The following is a 22,183-nucleotide window of genomic DNA, read 5'->3' as shown; positions in this document are numbered from 1 at the left end:
ACATGTGTGGGTAGGTGTTGCTAGAGACCGACAGGAAGCGGTGAAGAGGATCCTGGAAACTAATGGCAGCATAGGCAGCCAGCCCTGCCCCACTCCCAGAGTTAAGCTTTGGGCAGGACCTTCTCTGCTTTATATTTTAGAAAGACTTCTGGAGCCTCTAAGTTCCCGAGATGCACCTAGCCACTCCCTCCTTAGCATCATTTCTATAGATGCTTTCTTCTAAAGGGGGAGGTTTATTAAAGGTGTTTTTCATCTTAATGCCTGATAAAAGAAGGGCAGTTCTATAAATGCTAGTTATGTCAGGAATGTTGTCCTTTCTCAGAATAGGAAGAACCTGGCAATTTTTCTCTGTGCAGAAAAATGGGGTGCACTGGAAAACAGGGAGATTTTGAGTTTGGGGCTTTAATTTTGGTGAGTTGTACACTCATGTTGGCTCCTTTATAACAGTTATGTGTTCAAGTGTACAGGAGCTGGAGTTGGCAAAAAAGGAAATCCACACATGCTCGCTCACCTGAGCCAAAGGTTTTCATCTTTTCCTCCCCAAAACAGATGCTGTCGCCGCACTTAAAATATGCTATTATGGCTGTAAACTAAATTGCTTTTCATACTTTAGAAATGGTTTTGGCATTTTCTGATCCTATTGTGATAAAGGCTTGCTGGTCCAATCTCCATTCCTTACTAGCAAATCCTCGTAGAAATGCCTCTGAGCCAAAAGATTGGGTCAGGAAGGCCTCCCCACTTCCAAAGAGCACCTTCCAAAATCCTGAGAGTTGACTGGGTTGCTTAGCATATGGAATTTACCTGAATCATTCTTAATATCTGATTACTGATCGCTGAGCATGGAGTTGCCAGCTCTTCATCTTCGTATAGCACTGCTGTGGTGGGCAAGTGTTTATAAATAGGTGATTTCAGATTGAAACCTGGTGTGGGAAATGGCCCGGAATGGGGAAGAGATGGAGGGAGATCCATGCACTGAAAGGGGAAAAGTCACCTAGTTACATGGCTGAGCAATTGACTAGGCAGGAAGGATTTCTCTCATTATATACCAGTCTTCAAGTTTGGGCACTGCTCTGGGTTGGACAATAGTTCCTTCAAAAGAACAGTAGCAATTCCAGATGGAATTAAGGGTTACTGATGATTCTCTGAGGGTTTAGTCCCAGAATAAACTGACAATAAGGTCATCCCCTTCTACCTACTTTGAGCCTTCTCTACACTTTTTGTGGTCAGGGATTTCCTGCCCCTAGATCTTCATATAGATTCTTTCAGAGTCTGTTGCTCACTGATCTTTTGTTTTCTCAAAGTGAATACACTCATTCTCCTAGCAGTGACAACATTGGTTTTCATAAGTAAGGCTGCCATCCTAGTGCTGTACTAAGGGATTTCAGTCTGTTTCATTCAGGTGTCATCCCCTCCACCCCCCCATCATTCTTAAGTTTTTTGTTTGTTTGTTTTTTCCAACCCTGGGGCTTGAATTCTGGGCCTGGATGCTGTCCCCAGGCTCATTTTTGCTCAATGCTAACACTCGACCATTTGAGCCACAGCACCACTTCTGGCTCTTTCTGTGATTAATTGAAGACTAATTGGAATCTCAGGGACTTTCCTGCCCAGGCCGGCTTGAACCATGATCCTCAGATCTCAGCTTCCTGAGTAGCTAGGATTATAGGCATGAGCCACTGGCTCCTGGCTTATTCTCAGGTTTTTACCAGAGAGATGGCAGTGAGGCCCCAGTGGTCTACCAGTTAGTTACCTTTCCAAGTAGTCTGGGAGCCACTCATTGCAGTAGTCATGGGGGCCCTGGAAACATGTTCTGGATGAGGGTTTATTATAGAACACTACATATTTATCCCTTAGACCTGGCTTGGCATGAAGCTGAGACAAAGGAGTGACATTACCTGTCATATCTCCATATCTTTGCAGCTGCTTGATAATCAGTCTTGTTGGTGTCAGGGTAAAGAGCCAAGACAAGTTGATGAAATAAGAATAAGACTTCTGCCACAGAGGAGCTGGAGAAATAAGGACAACAAACTTGCCATTGGGGTCCTGGGCCTCACTAGCAGATTGTGGTAACAAAAAGCAGTTCCTTCTGAGCAGTTTCTGTCTCAGAAGCCCCTGGCTCACCCATTCTTCCAAAGAGAAGGTCTTCGCTGGTAAGATCATCCATCCTTTGAGTGACACAAGGAACCGGGACAGTCATTGATCTGATTTTAAGAATTGTTTTCTTCAAAAGTCCATTTTTGTATCATTAGTTGTTGAGCATGGGCTTCTAGGCCATTGGTGGTATCGGTCTAACTGTCTCCCTATTTGGTCTGTGGGAGTTCAGGCTGTAACAGGGCCTTGTATGGGCTGGTTGTGCAGAGTTCCTATCTCAGCTGGCAGCTTTTTTTTTTTTTTTTTTTTTTTTTTTGGGCCAGTCCTGCGCTTGGACTCAGGGCCTGAGTACTGTCTCTGGCTTCTTTTTGCTCAAGGCTAGCACTCTGCCACTTGAGCAACAGTGCCACTTCTGGACATTTTCTATATATGTGGTGCTGGGGAATCAAATGCAGGGCTTCATGTATATGAGGCAAGCACTCTTGCCCCTAGGCCATATTCCCAGCCCCTCAGCTGGCAGCTTTTGAGAAGAGATAGACAGGGGGTTATTCCTAACAAGAACTTCAGGTAGGTTTTAGAGGGTGGAGCCAAGAAGGAACGAGGAGAAACCATGAATGAATGAGTAAAGAAATAAATACTGTCCCAACTATTTGGAGAACTCAATAAAACAATCACATCAAATATGAGGAGGTATAAATCTTGTGTCTGCACAGGTAACCTACTCAATTGCTTTTATTATTGCTCAGACTTCCTCCATTTATTACCGTCCATGGTCTGGGCAAAGGAGGCTGCTTGGAGGGTGGTCTCCAGTGCAATCCTACACCCTGAGAGGCAACAATCAGCCCATACAGCTAGAGATTTCGATGGGAGCCTTGGAAGGGCCCATCTGTCTGCATGAAAACCAATCAATAACTCTGTAACCAGATCCCTTGTCACAGGGAAATGGACAACACAACAGTTCAATAGAGGAGCCACAAGGGGAATTAGCCAAGTTGAGATGGGGCCAGGCAGGAGCAGCCCTTGAAGGGAAACATGGTAGCCGGAGAAGAGAATATTGAGGAGGTAGCAGCATGCTAGGGCTTTGTCTGCTTATTGGCACAAGGTAGGAAATTGCTGGGCAAAGTCGGTCCAGGAAGGGGAGGCAGTATAGGAAGTTAGGGTAGTGAGAACATGCATTTTGGAGCCTGTTTGGGGAATGGAAGTGTAGTGCACATAAGATGGTGATAATTGTGAAGGGCTGGGCTCATGGACTATAATATTATAATTTCTAGAGACAATAAGAATACTAAAATTAGTGCAAAAGATTAATTATATCCTCTCCAAGCCTGCTCTGTAAAGAGAGGAGAACATGGGGAATGAGAATCCTGTTTCCCAGTCTTCTCAGTAGAATTGTTGAAGGAGCAATTTTTCCCTTTTTCTTTCTTTTCTTTGCTTTTTTTTTTTGTATGCTGGTACTAAGATTGGAGCTCATGATTGGAGCTCTACTATTTGAGCCATAATTTCACTCCATCGTTTTGCTGGTTAATTGGAGATAAGAGTCTCAGGGGAGTTGGGGGCATGGTTCAGGTGGTAGAATGCCAGCCAATGAGTGAAAGTCCCAGTCACAGAAAGAAAAAAAAAATCAAAACAAAACCAAACAAGAGTCTCAGAGATATGTCTTCGGGGGGCTGGCTTTGCACTCAAAGCTCAAATCTCAGTTTCCTGAGCAACTAGGATTATAGGCGTAAGTCACCAGCACCTGGCCTGAAGGAACACTTTTAAACCAGTGGCCCATTGTTCACTTCACATTCCCTAGACCTGAAGCACCAGTTACTGTACTTGGTCTTTTAGTGCTCAGATCTGTTTTGAGCTTCTCCTTGCTGCTAACTGGGAGTGTGGTTCTTACATAAAGAGGAGAATGTATATACTGTAAAGAATTTCTTTTTTTTTCCCCACTTCTGGTTTCTTAATGGAATGCAGAAAAGGGTGCCCACTAGGCCTGCCAATTCTCTGCATCCCTGCTTTGTCTTCTCATACCTCCTACCCCAGCATGCCGGGTGTCTAGAGCACTGAGGGATGCAGACACAGGTGCAGCTATGCTAATGCAGCTCACCTACTGGAGCGCATTGACAAAAGGTAGAAGGGCTCCTGAATGCAACCCCAAACCAATGCCAAAGCAGTGAGAGAAAAATTCAAATAATCTGAACCTATGTAGCACTGAGTCACTGGGCTGAGGTAGTTTTGTCAGACTTTATTTTTGGTGCTGTGAAGGAGCAGCTTGAAATATATTCACAATGGTGTACAGGTGTAACAATTATTTTCTTTGGAGTAAGGGTCATGGCTCAAGTAGCATAGTGTCTACCTAGCAATCTCTGAGGGCCTGAGTTTAAGCCCCAGTATTACATACACACACACACACACACACACACACACACACACACACACACGTATCTTCTCTGTGTACAAACCTACTTGAGGCTGAGGACGAAGGCCCCCAGATGTGACCTGTAGTCACAGGTCTGCCCGTGGCCAAACAGGAAAATGAGCCAGTCACTCGGTAATCAGACCAAGTTGCAACAGTCAGAGCTTGGCAGAATATGGCTCATTTCATAATTTAGGCAAAGTGAGGCCAACATTTCCTTCAAGTTTTATTTGCACGATAATACTCTGTAATCTAGTTTGCCCCTCACAAGAGGGGCTTTGCTGTGGTGAAGCCATCTTTGTAATGGAAATTTGTGTGGCAACTTGTCTATCTTCACTTTGACACTTAAGCCCCTGCCCTGGCAGGGCAAGTTAGGGATCAGCCACATCACAGCTAAGAAGATGCTCTTCTGCCATAACTCTTCTTCCTGAGCTGTGGCTCCACAACCCATAGGCCAGGTCCTCCAGCAGGAGGCCTAGCAGCAGAGTATGGCAGCTCTCTCTCCATGCCACTCCCAGGCCCACCCTCCAAAGCCTCCCTACTAATCCAGGTGCCGGGAAGAGGCTCTGGGTAACGAACACATGACTAAACAAGAAGAAGGCTTAGATGCCAGGCATGGCTCAGAGGCAGAGGCAGCTGGACACTGCCAGGTAAGAAAGGAAAGTATAGAAAAGAGAAGGAGATTGAAGTGGTACTGGAGCCAGGCTTCTCTCACAGCTTATCCTCCAACCACAGAAACAGGTAAACCCTTTCTTGTACTCCTTGGCAAATAATGATAAGAGATTTTTGTATTTTTTTTGTTGAGAGAAATAGAAAGACAGAAACACTAAGAGTCAGAGTCAGATATTATTCTATTCTAGAGAGGTTCAGGTTTATCAGTGCCCAAGCTTCCAGCCTGGTATTTGCCAAGGGCAATGACCGAGGTGCATGTGGCTACAGAGATGATGACATAAGTGTTTTCAGAGCCCTGGTGGAGAGGGTTTCACGGCTACAAGAGCTGAAGCACCTGGGGCTGGCCTACATGGTCTTGATACAGGAAGACAATTTTGAACAACTCTGTGCTAGTCAAATAAAGCACAGCTTTGGGCCTGATTCCATCCTGGCCAGCAGTCGGCAGCCTCTGGTCTGTTTAATGCTATGCACTGATCTCTCTGCTGTAGGCCAGAGCAGTAAACCTCAGAATAAGGGGATGAAACATTCCTTGTGTGCCTGAATCCAGAAGTTACTGAGGAAGAGGGTGGAGGGATGAGGAGAGCGCGCAGGCAGGGCTTGAAGTCAGAGAATACATCCGCATTCTTGAACGTGGGCATGGGATCCCATTCATCGGAGTCAGCAACTTTGGAGATGATTGGAGGAAGCCAGAGCCTCGGGCAGCTGGTATAGTCCAGGAAGATGAGCTCCTAAAGAGAGGCCCAAAGGTGAGAAAGGAAAAACTAGAGGCCAGTCAGGAAGAAAGGTGGGCAAGTTTTTGAAAAGGGTATGGAACAAAAAATTGGCATTGGGGGCAAAATTTCAGGGCGAGGAGCTGTGAGGTTCTTCCTGAGAGGAAGCCACAGAAACATAGGCATAGCCATGGCCAGCCGTCCTCTCAGCATACTGCAAGGTCCTGCCAGTAACCATGGTGCTGCTGCAGTGCAGGTGCTCCAGCCCGGCCCCTGGCACATCCAGAAAGGAGAGTGGGAGAGAAGCCAAGAGGAAGACGTTCCACACTGGAGCCTCCTCTACTTGGAGGCCTAGCTCATTTAACCCTGGGTTTTCCACTTTGCCTTCCTTTAGTCCTGCCTGATCTGCAGTGCGCTCCTTCTGCAGTGGCCCAGGAGCAGAGGAATGAGAGGACATGTCAGGCAGTTCCTGGCAGGGTGTGTGACAGGGCAGCCAGCTGGAAAGGGAGCTTTATTCACCTTGCAAGCATGGTGGAGTCAGGAATCAGAGAAAGACAGAGAGGCCTAGGAGAGAGGAAAGCGACAGAAAGGGCAAAGGGACCTCAGAACTCAAGCAAATGGAAGTGAGTATAGGGATGTGCTCTCTGACTCTGCAGTCCCCTCTCAGCCCTAGGGTCTTTCCTGGGGCCCATGTTTCCAGTCTATATCTGCAAGCAAGGGAAGAGCTAAAGGAGACTAGGAGCCTTGCAGGCAGAATTAGACCTGATGGATCATGGAGTTGGTCAGGGAGGAGTGCTTGCCCTTATCCTTCTAGTTTTCATCCTGATTTTAAAAGCAAGTCCTGGCACCTGTCTCTGGGTTATGCCACGAGAAGTTTGATGGATATTTTTTTTTTTTTTTTTTGGCCAGTCCTGGGGCTTGGACTCAGGGCCTGAGCACTGTCCCTGGCTTCCTTTTGCTCAAGGCTAGCACCCTGCCACTTGAGCCACAGCGCCACTTCTGGCCGTTTTCTGTATATGTGGTGCTGGGGAATCGAATCCAGGGCCTCATGTATACGAGGCAAGCTCTCTTGCCACTAGGCCATATCCCCAGCCCCGAAGTTTGATGGATATTTACTGGAGTTTCTATGAGGTTCTCCTTCAGGGAAGGTATGCAGGCTGGTGGTATCTAACTAAGTCTGGGCTTTCGTGCCCTGGAAAACTGTCTAAATGGCCTAGGCAACCTAGAAGAGTCAGGCTTCTCAAACTAAGAGCTTCTGGTTACCTATTTAGGTTTCTGGCTGAAGTAACTGGTTCCAGAATAAGAGTCCCTGGCATCATTTGGGTAGCCTGCTTGTTTGAGTGGTAGTGAAAGCTATTGAAAGAGTGCAAGGTCAAAAGGACTGAAGATGTCCTAATGAGTCAATAGGTAAAGGTTCAACCATGTCCAGAAGGGTTCTGACACAGCTAGTCCCCAGCACACACACATCTGGAGGCATGGGCCCATGTGAGCAGTGTGTATATTTTCTCAGTAGAAGGTGAATGTATTGAGTTCTATATGATGGCAGATGGGTGAGGATGTATAATAGCACACAAGGAGAACTGGTAGCAGTGGCTTCATTTGTGTGTCTGTGCATCTGAGCAGGATAAAGGACAGAATAGTTATCTGTCATTTGTCGAGTGGGAAATTCCCTTACCTCCTAACCTCAGTCTCTTATACTTCTTCTTCTTTCCCTTCTTCCTCCTCATCCAGTTAGTCCATTTGGGGAGGAAGCCAATCTCAGTAGACACTAGCTGAAGAGTGAAGAGAATTTGATAAGATAAGGAAGGCCATATTTCCTCTAGGGAACAATAGAGGTGTCATGTTCTGTATTCTCTCTGCTACTTGAAGGGCAAGCGGCCTTCCTACTGACTGTCCAGCCTCTGGGACAGCCAGTGAAGAGAAGGTTCTTTACTACTATGATACTGAGAGAGAAAGCCTAAGAGACTCCCAGACGAGAGAGGAAAGGGGATGGAAGATGATTGGAGTACAGGAGTGAGAGCCAGCTGCTACGGACACTGGCTGGTCCCAGCTAAGGCTTGGTTTATGGTTACAGAAATAGATTAGGAAGGGGCAGCATCTGAGTTCTCAGTCTCCTATAGAGGGCACAGCCCTGGATCATGTACAGCAACTCTTAGAGGTAACCCTCAATCTGGGCTCCCTACATATAACATCTGCCTCTATCACCGTTCTCCCTTCCTCTGACCTTACTTCTGAAGATCAGGTAACTGATCAGTCCCAGGAAATGATCCAGAAGGTCATGTAGACTTCTGAGAAGATGACCTCCTAGGATAGGCACACACAAAAGTTAAGAGAAATTCATTTCATGGCCAGTGGCTGCTTAGAAAAGGCAAATCCAGCCTACGAATGTGATAAATGTTAACTGAGCATTAATCGCATTAAAGAGGGCCCTATAAACTTTTCATTTCTAATTAAATTCGTCCAGTGATGCTGCCCAAGCGAGTACTCTGAGCCTTTGTTTATGTGGAAAATTAAAATGCAAATACAATGGGATTTATTTCTAAGAGTGGAGTGATGGGCTGGTCCTTCTGGTCTCCAAGCCTGTCAGGCCAGGTAACTGCTTCTCTGGAGGTGCTGTCCTGCAGGGAAAGGCCAGAGTTCAAGGTCAAATGTGGTTAAGAATGGAAAGAAGGTGTTTAAAGATGTAAGGAAAGGGAGTAAACACAATAGATGGCTTAGAAATAGAGGGAAGTGTTACTCTGGTTTTCCACTCTTCCCCCATCACAAATCACACTTCTAGAAGAGTAGCCCACCCTCTCCAAATAAACCTTGCACAGTGGTTCCAGTGAAGCCAGAAAGCATAAGTAGGAAGATGGCAGCCTATCCAGACAGGGCATAAGGTGAGACCGTACCTAAAAAATAACCCATATGGGCTGAAATGTGGCTTAGCGGTAGAGTGTTTGCAGAGCATGCATGAAGCCCTGGGTTTGATTCCTCAGTACCACATAAACAGAAAAAAAATGGAAGTGGTGCTGTGGCTCAAGTGGTAGAGTGCTAGCCCTGAGCAAAAAGAAGCTTAGGGACGGTGCCCAGGTCTTGAGTTCAAGCCCCAGGACAGCAATAATAATAACCAATACATCTGGGGGCTGGGAGCTCTCACCTGCAATCCTAGCTACTCAGGAGGCTGAGATTTGAAGTGACCCTAGACAGACAAACCTAAGATACTCTTATCTCCAATTAACCAACAAAAAACCAGAGTGTAAGTGTGGCTCAAGTGGTAGAGTGCCAGTCTTGAGTAGAAAAGCTAAGCAGCAGTAGGAGGCCCTGAGTTCAAATCCTAGTACCAGCACACACACACACACACACACACACACACACACACACACACTCAGAGAGAGAGAGTCAAAGAAGGAGGGAGACAGAGGCAATGAGATGAGAGCAAATAACACAAAAAGGGGCTGGAAGTGTTACTCTAGTAAGTGTGTGCCTAGTAAGTGTGTGGCTCTGAGTTCAATCAATTCCTAGTACCTCTACCCCCAACAGAATCAAACCCTCAGCAGCCATCAACAGGGAGTGCTCATGCCTAGATTTATCTCCATTACTTTGAGGACCAACTGCTGTTCACATTGTGGTTTTGCTGGACTCTTCCTTCTAGTGCCAAGTGGCATTTTGACACGGGGCAGTGGAGCATAGAGGCACAATCTTAGGACATTGTGCATGCACGCCTGCACGCACGCAGCCTTCTTACATGTAAGGAAAGCAGGTTGCTCATAAGAACAAACAAATGGCCCTCACAAGGAGCCTTCGTGCCTTGATCCTTTTGATAAAAACAGTAACCCTGAATCCTATTGAATGGAGCCATCTAAATTTCCTATTTACTAAAACATAAATTAAGTCAAGAGGAGAGAAAAACCTTGGTAAGAAAAATCATTAGAGACTCTGAAAAATATCTATGCTGCTCTATGAGTAAGGAAGTTGTAAATAGTATTAAAACACAGAAAGGAAATGGAGGTAGGAGAGATGAGAAAAGCAGAGTGCTAAATCACAAATAGGGATACTCATACAAAGTCACAAACCAGATTTATGCCAAGCTTTGCAAAATCTACAGCCTAGCCTGATAATACACAGTGACTCTGTGTGTGCAGGCACGCAGGCATCTGGAGAGTGCCAGTGTGGAGAGAGTGGACTGGTTGCACAGTGAGCAGGCTACTCGCTGTGCTGGATGTTGGGATTGATCCATCAGCTCTCTGTGCAGGTAGGGCAGGATTGGTAGGGTAGGATGAAGATAGTCGAGGATACAGAGGCATGAGGATTTAAAGGTCTATAAGCACATGAGTCTCTTGTGACCTGGATCCACATTCTAATGGATCTCTAAGGTAGCAACCCACTCCCAGAACACCATCTGCCTGAGTGATTTTGCAAATAACTGCTACCCCTGTCCTCTTTAAGTCTGTTTTTATTCTGGGTTATTTTTTCCTTCCTTAGTGTTCACTTATGTGTCTTGGAAATGCTTGAGCACTTGCTGACAAACAGGTTAATGACCATAGCAACTCCCAAACATCTGGATGAAACCCAAAAACTAGTCAACTCTCTATAAAGGTTGTCCATAGGATGACAAAATTCTAGTGACTTAGAGATATCCTCCTAAGTGACTGGATTTCTTAGGCATAGAAACAACATGTTCTCTGTTTTTAGAGAAAAATATTCTAGGAAGTAAAGTAGAGTTAGAAAGCATGTTGGGGCTGGGGATATGGCCTAGTGGCAAGAGAGCTTGCCTCGTATACATGAGGCCCTGGGTTCGATTCCCCAGCACCACATATACAGAAAACGGCCAGAAGTGGCGCTGTGGCTCAAGTGGCAGAGTGCTAGCTTTGAGCAAAAAGAAGCCAGGGACAGTGCTCAGGCCTTGAGTTCAAGCACCAGGACTGGCAAAAAAAAAAAAAAAAAAAGAAAAAGAAAGAAATAGAAAGCATGTTGGAGCATTTGGTTCTGATTTCTGATTTTAAGGGCCAGGACAAGCACTTTCCTTCCCCCTGAATAGTGGTCAGAAGGAAGATCACTTTGTCCAAATAAGTTTCAGCCGTCTTAGGCCTGGCATCCATTTGGATGTCCAATTTGCCATCTCAAGAGAAATGATCAGGTTCTTCATAGACACACCATTCATTCACTTAATTTTTACATAGGTGCTGAGCCAAACAAGTCACAGAAAGCTATGTGACATAGTGCAAGAAAGGAGGCTCTGCCAGAGCTTGAATCTAGCTTCCTTTCTGTCTGGTTACACAGTCATGGCCCAATCTCATGTCCTTTCTGGACCTGTTTCTTCACTCATATCATACATATAATATGAGGGAGTCAAGCATGGTGGTACATGTTTATAATCTCAGCTACTCAAGAGGCAGAAATTGATAGGCAAAAAAAGTTACCAAGACTACCATCTCAAAAATCAAGCTGAGCCGCCAGGCACTGGTGTCTCACACCTGTAATCCTAGCCACTCTGGAGGCTGAGATCTGAGGATTGTGGTTCAAAGCCAGCCTGGGAAGGAAAGTTTGTGAGGCTCTTGTCTCCAATTAACCACCAGAAACTGGAAGTGGCACTGTGGTTCAAAGTGGTAGAGCACTAGCCTTGAGCAAAAGATCTCAGAGACAGAGACTAGGCCCCAAGTTCAGGCTCCGTAACAGACCAAAACCAACCAAACAACAACAACAAAAACAAGCTGAGTTTGGCAGTACACATATATAATATCAACGGGTAGAAGGAGGAGATTGTGGCCAGATGTCAACTCTAGACAAAGTATGATCTTACCTGAAAAATAAATGAAAGCAAAAAAGGACTTGGAGGCGTGGCTTGAGTAATAGAGTATTTACTTAGCAAGCTAAAGGTCCTAAGTTCAAACTCCAATACCACCCCCCAAATGTAGTGAAGGCAATACTCCTGTAGATCTCTCAGATTCTCATGAAGATTAAATGAGCCAATCCTCATAAACCTGCTTAGAATTGCATGTGGCAGATATTAAGGGCCCAGTAAATGTTAGTTCTTCTTACAGTACTCATCAAGTGTGCATTTCTTATTATGTCTCTATTGTTAGTGTGCATGCATTCTGGTTTGCCTGTGCATCAACACTGAAACCTTCTAAAGAAGAAAGCTTGAAGAGTCAAGGGATATTCTATAAAGGGGACTGTGTGTCCTGAGGGCCAGTGAGAATTACAGTGCCCTGTGAGGCTAACTGGATTTAGGAAAGGCAAAACTCCCTGTATTTTCCAGAAAGAAAGAAAGAAAGACAAAAAGCTCTGTGACTCACTTCTCTGACCATCAAACAGAATTAGTCAGGTAATTGCTCCCTTTGTCTACTTTGTGAGACCAGCTCCACCCCCTTCTACATTCCTTTGTATGTGTGTGCACGTGTGTGTGTGTGTGTGTGTGTGTGTAAGTGTAAGTATACACTCTTCCCTGGGATGAGCCTGATATTGCTTGAGAAGTTAAAGGTTGTCATTTTTCAGGCTCCATGGCATTTTCATGCATTGTATTGCACCACAATGGTTTTTTGTTGTTGTTGTTGCCATTCCTGGGCCTTGAACTCAGCTTCTTGTCCCTGGCTTCTTTTTGCTCAAGGCTAGCACTCTGCCAATTGAGCCACAGCACCACTTCTGGTTTTTTCTATATATGTGGTGCTGAGGAATCGAACCCAGGGCTTCATGTATACAAGGCAAGCACTTTACCACTAGGTTGTATTCCCAGCCCCGTTTTTTTTTTAAGATCAAAAGAAATGGTTATGTGGGAAATCCTTATGTGATGGGTTTGACGGGTTCCTCTGATTCTTAAATGCCATAGGAGGGAGAGAGGAAGGGGAGGTAAACAGTATAGGATGAAAAGAGAAGAGAGAAAATAGAGGTAAGACAAAGGAGGAGGGAAGGAGAGGAAGCAGGGAGCAAATATTTGAGAAATTCCAACCAAAATTTTTGAATATTGTTTTGCAAGCTCAGGTCCTCACAGGAAGCAAGGGAATCTGATCATCGTTAAAGTTATTACCCTGGATAAGAGATAAAAGATTTGAAGAAAAAATTTCAAAAGACAAAATATACTTTAGGCATAATCTTTTTGGTGTAATGGTTCAAAATAATTGGAAAGCAATAGATTTTTTTCTATTTACTCTGTGCCCATCAAGAGCAGAGATGAAAACCAGTATTTCCCAAACTCATGATATGTCTCTCATCTCTATGAGAAATCCCACGGAATAAGGTCGGGGCCCAGAAACGTTCTTGTCTCAAATTCTTCCTGGCTTCCGCTCAGCTCAGTGAACTTCCAAAGATCCACACCCAGCTGCTCACCATTCACTTATCTGGTATCTTAGCAGTCATATTAGCTGCTAAAGACCCAGATTTTTAAATTAGAGAGGGATTCTGTGTGTATATGTGTGTATGGCTCTAGGCATTGAATTCAGGGCTTTGTGCATTCTAGGCAAGGGATGGTAACTCTGCCACTGAGTTATATTTCCGATCCTAAAAATATTTTAAATGCGTAAAACTGAAATTCTAAGAGCTAATCACTCTCAAAAGTTAAAAGCTCGGGGGAGGGGAGGCACTGGTGACTCTGCCTGTAGTCCTAGCTACTCAGGAGGCAGAGATCTGAGGATGGTGGTTCAAAGCTAGCCTGGGCAGGAAAGTCCCCAAGACTCTTATCTCCAAATAACCACCAGAGGGGCTGAGAATATGGCCTAGTGGTAAAGTGCTTGCCTCATATACATGAAGCCCTGGGTTCAATTCCTCAGCAGCACATATATAGAAAAAGCCGGAAGTGGTGCTGTAACTCAAGTGGTAGAGTGCTAGCCTTGAGCAAAAAGAAGCCAGGGACAGTGCTCAGGCCCTGAGTTCAAGCCCCAGGACTGGCAAAAAAACAAACAAATAACCACCAGAAAACCAGAAGTGGAACTGTGGCTCGAAGTGGTAGAGTGCTACTAGCCTTGAGCAAAATGAGATTGGGGACTGCACTCAGGCTTTGAGTTCCAGCCCCACAACCAATCAAAAAATTTTTAAAGGGTTGGAGGTGTGGCTCAGTTGGTAGAGCAAAATACATGAAGGCCTCAGTTCAAGTTCTGGCCTCAGACCAAAACGAATTTTTTTTTAAGTGTAAAACATTAGACAGGCCACCACCTTCCTTTGTGACTATGTGTCACCACAGGGCTGGCCACTGTCCCATGGTGGGAATGGGCAGTGTGGCTCTCAGTCTCTAGCACCTGCACTGCTTAAGTGACCAAGGAGGGATCTGTCCTGGGCACTGTGCCACCTGACTGCAGGTTTTGCACTTCTTTGTTCAGGGTATGGGTGTGTCCTTGTGTGATACACACACACACACACACACACACACACACACACACACACACACACACCTGAACTAGTTTAGGGTTTTCTTTTTTAGTTTAGGATTTTATGGATAGTAATTTGCATGCATGTTTGTATTTGTGCATTGTCCAATCTTATGGCAATTTTATCCAGTAAGCCTTTATCATCATCATCATTATCATCATTATCATTACCACCACCACCACCACCATCATAGCTAGCTCGTCCTTACTGCAGTAGGAATTGTTAAAAGTATGTTAAATGTTTTTTTTGATTTAAAGCTCATGAGCAACCCTATAGGGCTTTACAGAATTGTTTATAGATGAGAAAAGTGGAGTACAAGAAATTAAATAACTTGCTTAAGGTCACAGACTAAGTAGAACTAGGATTTGAACCCATGGAGAACTGGCTCTAAAACCCATGTGCTTCTCCACTGTGTCACAGTTTAGGTCTACTTGGGACCATGAGCATGAAGGAATGAGCAGTCTCTTGGGAAACTCTGTGTATTTTGCTATCTCATACTTTGCTATGTTTTCATACATTTACTTAAAGCTTAGAAGAAGGACTTGTACCCCCAGAGTGTTGTGTCTAGAATATGTACCCATATTCTTCCCTGCTGAGTGTCCCTTTGTGCAGGCTGCTGCTAAAACATGTCAACTGGGAATACGGGAAAGGAAGGAGATACTGCTGACCTGCTTCACAGACTAGTGAGGAATGGGTTCATGTTGGGACTGAGGGGTATATTCCCATCCATCTTCCTCTAGCTTCATCTGGTCTCTAGATTCTCAATAGCATAGGGCTTGCCCAAGTGGCCTCACTCTCAGATTAGGTAGATGACACCAGGACCAGAACCAGCATGATAAAGTCAGAACCATTCTGTGGAATAGGGGCAAGTTGGTTCTAAGAGGAACAGGGTTGTCTATTGGCTCAAGAGGTTTGTTCTACATTTCTAGAATCCTCCCTCTGGAAAAAAGCAACGCAAATGACCAGGCCAACATAGCTAGAACAAAGTCAAAAGTATGAGCCCTCTCACCCACCACCACATAGAGAAGGCAATTAAAGTAATTACTGAATCACACAACCACCACCCATATCCAACATCATTACTCAACCCACATCACCAAGGAGACACCCATTAACCTAATCTCTGAGACATATATTACAAATAAAGAGATGCAGATATGATCAATGAACACAATAATTCAAAGCAGAAACAGACACTGCCGCAGAACAATACTCAAATTCCTCCAACTCAGTGTTACACAAAGTGCAGTCCCTTCCATACAATATCACAAAGCACAAAGTAACAAACCGGCAGCCAGCTGCTGGAATGTGTCAACACAATGTGAAACATGGTAACACAGTACAATCCACACCTCCCATAGGTCACCCAGTACACAAAGGCTGAAATCATATGACCACTGGCGTGATGGTAAACATTGGCCAGCCACACGCAGAGTTAGAGCCAGCATTGCAACACCCAAACCTGCTGCACACCCTAAAGAAAAGTGGTCGCAGCCACAGCATCCCCAAGTTCAGCACAGCTGCCAGGAAACAACAGCACTGTCTCTGCAGCAGGTGGATGTGTCTAGACCATCACCTCCAATAAGGCCCTCAGGCTCTTGTTGCTAGTAAGAGAGTAAACTGTCCCCTGAGCCTGCTTCTTGAGACAGGACAAATCAGCTTATTCTGGCTGAGGTTTAATAAGACTTCACTGTTACTGAAAATGACAGAGCTCCAGGGATAGAGGGAAAGGTTGCGGGGCATTGGGGGGGGGCATAGTTTGCCAAGCTAGGTGTTGGAATTCCCCTCCGACTCCTGTCTTCTGTGGCCATTCGTGAGCTGAAGCCCTCTTGCTGGGTGTTCACTGAGTATCGATTCAGTCTGCAAGCAATTTTAATATTTCTTCAGGGACTTTCCAGCAACAGCACAAGTCATTAATTCACCCTCCCAAATTGCTTATTCAATAGCAGGAACATGGCTCCTGAATAAAGTCCCAGAATTTATGTGACTTGCACGAGTCAGGAGGTCAAACAACTGTTATGGAGCGAAGTTAAAAATCCAAATAAAATATTGACACTTTTTTGGGGAGGGGGAGGAGGGGAAGCCAAGGTATTTAAAATAGGTTTTTGTTGCAATGCCCCCAGGATAAAGAATGGAAGGAGACTGAAGACAAGTTGGAGTTTATAAAATCAATGGAATTTATTGCACATCTACTTGGCATTTAATAATTCTCTCATTTCCACATCCCCCACCCTCACCCCATCCTGGCCATATACAGAGAGATACACAGGTATTCAAATGCACGTTTATGCACATCAATACTTCTGCACTGGACCAATATAAAAACACAATTGTGGTGTAGGAATCTCAAACACCCTGAGAAAGGAGCAGTGATAGATGTAGAATTTCACTGTGACTTACATATTTAACAGAATTAGGTATAACTTGGCAGATATTCATGAAGTCAGCAATGATAAACACATCCATGGCTGTAAATCTTGGATCTATGCATTAGAGCAAACATAGAAATATACTAACCATAGAAATAGTTTCTAAAAGTGTATGAACATATCTATGTGCAGTATGATCATTTGATCATGGATATGATTTGGAAATTGTTCGTTTGAAACACAAGCATAATGCTGACCAAATTAAACTATGGCACATGTACAGAATCACAGACAAGTGTAATCTTTGCTAATTGTCTACAGATATATCTACTCCCTTGCCTAAGTCATATATGTAGAAAAACTGAAAATATTCCCTCATGCCCAAATAGTTACTAAACACAAAGAAATATTAATAAAGAAATTTCCAGAAGAATTCATATCATTCAGCTCTCAGCTATTAAAGTCACAGGCCTGGATCTAAAGTCTGTTTTCAGTGCTATTAAGAATGTGACCTTGGGCAAGTTGAGTTGTCTCTTAGGTAAAATAGAGAGCATGTGTATTTGATAGAGTTGTCATTGGGATTTAAATGAGAAAATGCATTTATTACGATGCCTGCTGTACAATGAATATGGAATAAATACTAGTTACATTTTTTTACTATTATTATATGTAGCTCTTCTGATATTTGGCTTTCATTCTATTATTCATTCGTGTGTGTATGTGCGCGCGCGCATGCACGCATGCGCTAGTATCAAGACTTGCTAGTAAGTACTAGAGGCCTTGTACTCTTGGTTGGCTTTTTTTTTTTTTAGCTCAGGGGTGGTGCTCTACCATTTGACCAGTACCTCCAGTCAAGCTTTTTGCTGATTATTGGAAATACAGTCTCTTAGACTCTTTTCTGCTCAGGTTGGTGTCAATCATAAATTAACAAATCTCAGCCTCCTGAGTAGCTCGGATTATAGGCATGAGCCACCAGTGCTCAGCTCCGTCTGTTCTTGATATGGCCAACTTATCCTACCTAGTGGTTAGCAGTGTGGGTTTCAGAGTTAGACACCCAAGTTTAAATTCTGGCTCTGTTATATTACAGATGTATGACCTTAGGCAAGATATCTAGACTCTTTGAGTCTCAGCTTCCACACCTGTAGAATAGGGATAATAGTTTCCATAGATAGTTGAAAGACTAAATTTAAAAATCTGTGGGAAATGCTCAGCACAATGCCTGTCACGTAGCAAGCATTTGTTAGTTCACAGGGTCCCTTAAGATTTTGTTACTTTTGATAATAATGCCAATTTGCTATGCAATGAGTATTTACTACACACATTATGCTTTGTCTTGTTTGTTGCTAGGTAGTGAGGAAAAATAGATGTGATATTTGCCTTTGTAGAGCTCAGAGTCCAGAATTCAATGTTAACTGAGAAGCAGAAAAAGAAGGCCTTAACTCTGTGCTGGCCCCTAAGGGAAAGAAGGGACCAGAGAGATATAGATTGGAAAGCTAGGGGAGAGCCAGAGTGGGAAAGATTTTGAAAGCCAGACTGAGAAATTCTGAATTTATCCCGTGGGGTTTAGGCTCATCACATTCATTCAGGAGGAGACAGTGGCTATTGTATGATTGCTTTTGAATCCCAAGTGAGTAGCTAAGAGGTAACAAGGGCTAGAGACAGGGAGGCTAGGAAGTTGTTAGCAGGCCACATATCCACTGCTTCCAGGGTGAATGGTCCTCCAGGTTTCCTTCTGTTCTCAGAGAGAGATGGCTATACCTGTAGAGTGACAAGGAAAATGGACAGACACAGAATGGGAGACTTGCTTCCAGTAGTGGGGGGTTCACTGACCATTATATCAGGTAGTTCCCAACTCCCTCGAGTCTTCCAAGCAGGACTGTGGGCTGGACAACTGGTAGACCCCGGCTCTAGCTAGGAACTCTCACAGATGAGGGCAGAGCCAGTGGTAAGACGATCTAGTCTGGTCACGCTCTGGGCTTGGCATGCACTGCAGACTGGTTTCCAAATGGTTAGTTAAACACATTGCCCCTTAATTTTTAAACCTATGCATATCTTGAAGTTAAATCAATCCATATGCTTATCATTCATCATATAAACCACCACTATTGCCCCCTTGGGCCAGCCCCATGGCCCATCTAGCCTAGTAAATTGTCTTTGGCCTGGGCTCCCAGGGACACATGGCAGAAAGATTATTGCCCTCAATGCCCAGTCTTAGAGGGCTAAGTTGATGCAGCAAATATTCATGTTATCTAAAAAAAAAACCCTGAAAATCCACTTTGAAATTATTTTACTTTTAATCTAGAGCTTAGTGTTTTGCAGAGGAGCTGACGGATTCTTGGATTTGGGTGATTACGTTAGAGTCCTGATAAACAGATGGTAAGAAATGTGGACCAATGGTGTATGAGTAAGGAACTTTCTTCACTAAGATTCCTTTCCAATTCTTTCAAGGACCCCCAGGGTAACCAGCAGATGGTTCCCTCATACTCTAGCTTAAACTAATCTTCTCAAATAGTGGAGAGCTCAGAAATTCTAATTCAGGTCTGAGGATGGACACAGGAATGTGCATTTCAACAAATACTCTAGGAGATTCTACTGCAGCTGATTCAAGGACCATAGTTTGGGGATACCCTTCTGCAAGCTTTTTGGTAGGGCTCTCCTTTCTTCATATTTGATTATGACTTTGGAGAAGTAGTAAAAGGGACAGGAGCTTTTGGCATATTTGGGGAGATCCCTGGTAACCTGGAGCCTGTGTCCAGCTAAGTCCAGAATGGAAGGGCCTTCCTCCAGCTCTGAAGAACAGCCAGGTTCTCATAGGTAGCATTGTATGCACAGAACCCTGATGTATGGTCAGTTGTCAAAACCCAAACCTGCAGGATCTGTGAATAAGTCTGGGCCACGCCCCTAAACTACTTTAACCACAAAATCAAAGCTATAAGAAGAGGGGGTTCCATGGAGCACCTCCGGTCTACCAATGGGGAAGTCATGTGTTAGAATGACTGCTGTTTCCTGTGAAGAAGGGAAAGGAGAATTCCATTTTTCAGCTTCTACCATATACAGAGGGGAAGATTCCAGTTCCTTAAAGTTCTCAGGAATAGGCACCACTTTCAGGAAACATAAAGACTTCCTGGGTGATCTACGACATCTCACTGAGGATATGCTATGGAAAGTCTAGCTGTTTGCTCACTTGCCTTAGGGCCAACCCAAGCATACACACCTGCTAGAAGCTGCTCTCAAGGCTTCTCAAGTTGAACCAACTACCTGTATTCAGAAGGTAAAATATCCTTTGCTGAAGCAAATGTAGTTTTAGAATGATCCAGTACAGAACACCCAGGCAGCTTGAAGTCATTGGCAGAGGTCCCACTTCCCACCTGTGTGGCTCAGTCAGTGGCAAAAGGGCTAGCTAGGCTGAAACATTATCTTAGAGTTCCTTTAATTTTTCCAGACCAGGAAGGATTTTTTTCCTCTTGCCAGAGATTTATTTATTTATTTTACTTTTAGACCTTCAAGTAGGCCATCTACTCTCGAATAAGCTGCTTTATATAATGTGTACATGTATATAGGAGATGCATAAATGTAGATTCTTGACATTTTGTTTCCAAAGCCTTTTGAGCAAACCAATAATATAAACAAGTTTGAGTTAACCCATTCTTTTTTTTTGTTTTTTTTTGGGCCAGTCTTGAGGCTTGAACTCAGGACCTGAGCACTGTCCCTGGCTTCTTTTTGCTCAAGGCTAGCATTCTACCACTTGTGCCATTCCACCACTTCCAGCTTTTTCTGTTTATGTTGTGCTGAGGAATTGAACCTAGGGCTTCATGCATGCTAGGCAAGCGCTCTACCACTAAGCCACATTCCCAGTCCCAGCTAACCCATTCTTTCCATTCTTCTAAGAAATTCTTACAAAGTTGGAAAGACAGTTTGTTCCAGGCAGCTGGGCAGGATCTCATGGTACATGAGATATCACATATACATCTCGTCCTTGGCTGGTTCCAGCTGATATCATTGTTCCCATTCTCTAGTGAGAAATTCTGATGTTTGAGAGCTTTCCCCTTCATCTCTCAGAATGTGGGCCTGAGGAAAGAATCCAGGAGTTTGAATTCTGGACTTTTGAATGTCTGTTTCTGAAAGCAGTATAGTTTAGTGAGTGGAGATATGAGACCTAACATTAGTCTACTTCAATTCACATGTCAGATTTTCCATTGATAAATAGATGTTGGTAAGCAAATTATAATATGCCCTGACTATAAAATGGGTGTTATATGGACTAAATGAACTCTTGTTTAAAAATACCAATAGAACATGGTCTAGCATATAGGAAATACTTAGTAAATGTAGGTTTTATGGCTGGAGCCTCATAGGTTTTATGACTGGAGAATTGTAGCTCCTTAAAGTCCTGACCAGCCTAATCTTGCAAATGCTGTCACCTCACTCCCTCCAAGGTGAACTGTCTGAGGTCACCTCAATGCTAATAGGACCTCTTCTCGTTTCCACCTCAGGGGAAGTTTTTGCACACCATTTATTATCATATAATGTAAGACAATATAATATCATACATAACATAACATAATATGATGGGTAGGTTAACTTGGAAACCCTGAGGCAGACCGTGGATGGATGGATAGATGAATAGATACATTTGTACTAAGTATACATACATTATATCATTGTATTGATTTGTAAAAAGTTCCCGGTCTGCCTGGCTGTAATGAGATTTTTGAACTTTGCGTGGCGATCAATGAGAGGAATATTATTGGCCTGGAGAATTGATATACCTGCTCTCACTGGCTTGTCCTGCTCCAGGCTGCCCCGGCCCCCCAGGTGTACGATTCCAGCAGACACTTAACCTTTTTTACAGTGTCATCAGGCTAAAAGGAATCTAATAGTGACACAGGACTTGTGCTCAGCACTCTGCCACTATTGCTTTCCTGTCACAAATAATTTATAGCCTTCTATTTCCATCCTGGAGACTGCACCCCAGCCCTGCCTCTTGCTTTCCCCCAGCTCCCAGAAATCAATAAACTCACACAGCCACAGTGGGACTTCAGGGTGCAAGGAGATGGACAGATGGACAATGAGAAGGAGATAGAGAGAGGGACAGAGGAAGATGGAGAGGGAGAGATAGACAGGGAGGATGAAAAGGAAAAGGGGTGCAAGTAGGGATGGTGTGAGTTTCCCCTAAGCTATCTTGAAAGGCTTGAGAACCCCTCTCTGTTCTGTCTTCATAAGTTTGATAGACTGTTGCGGAGGCCTTCCGTTCAGATTTACAGAGCCAGTGAAAATGTTTCCGTTTCCAAGGTAATGGGAGGTAGAGGCCTCCTGGGAATTTAACCAAAGAAGAATTTACCTCACCACTGGTCTTATCATCTTTTAAAGCCTTGCCACACACCTGCACCCCCACCTCCTGCCACCTCTTGAATTCTCTAGGATTCTTCCTAGTGTCCTCAGGCAGGGCTTGACCTAGTCCCCAGTCTGTCTTCTTGGGTGTCTTTCTGATGTAGCCTCTTATGGGGTTATCCTGTAGCCCCAGCTACAGCTGTTTCCTATCTTCTCCATGCTCTTCCAAGGATCTCAATAGCACCTGTATTGACAAGGCTGAGTAGAGAGCC

General features: G+C 44.2%; 1 protein-coding gene across 10 annotated transcripts in view; it reads left to right on the top strand.

Annotated features, from left to right (window-relative positions):
- Pax2 (paired box 2) overlaps window positions 1–22,183 on the top strand; it is a 92,313-nt gene that overhangs the window by 18,394 nt on the left and 51,736 nt on the right. The window lies entirely within an intron of this gene.

The sequence above is a fragment of the Perognathus longimembris genome, chromosome 2 (genome assembly GCF_023159225.1).
Source record: "Perognathus longimembris pacificus isolate PPM17 chromosome 2, ASM2315922v1, whole genome shotgun sequence".
Lineage (NCBI taxonomy): Eukaryota > Metazoa > Chordata > Mammalia > Rodentia > Heteromyidae > Perognathus > Perognathus longimembris.
The sequence above is the reverse complement of the archived record's forward strand: the minus strand, read 5'-3'. Positions and strand labels throughout refer to the sequence as shown.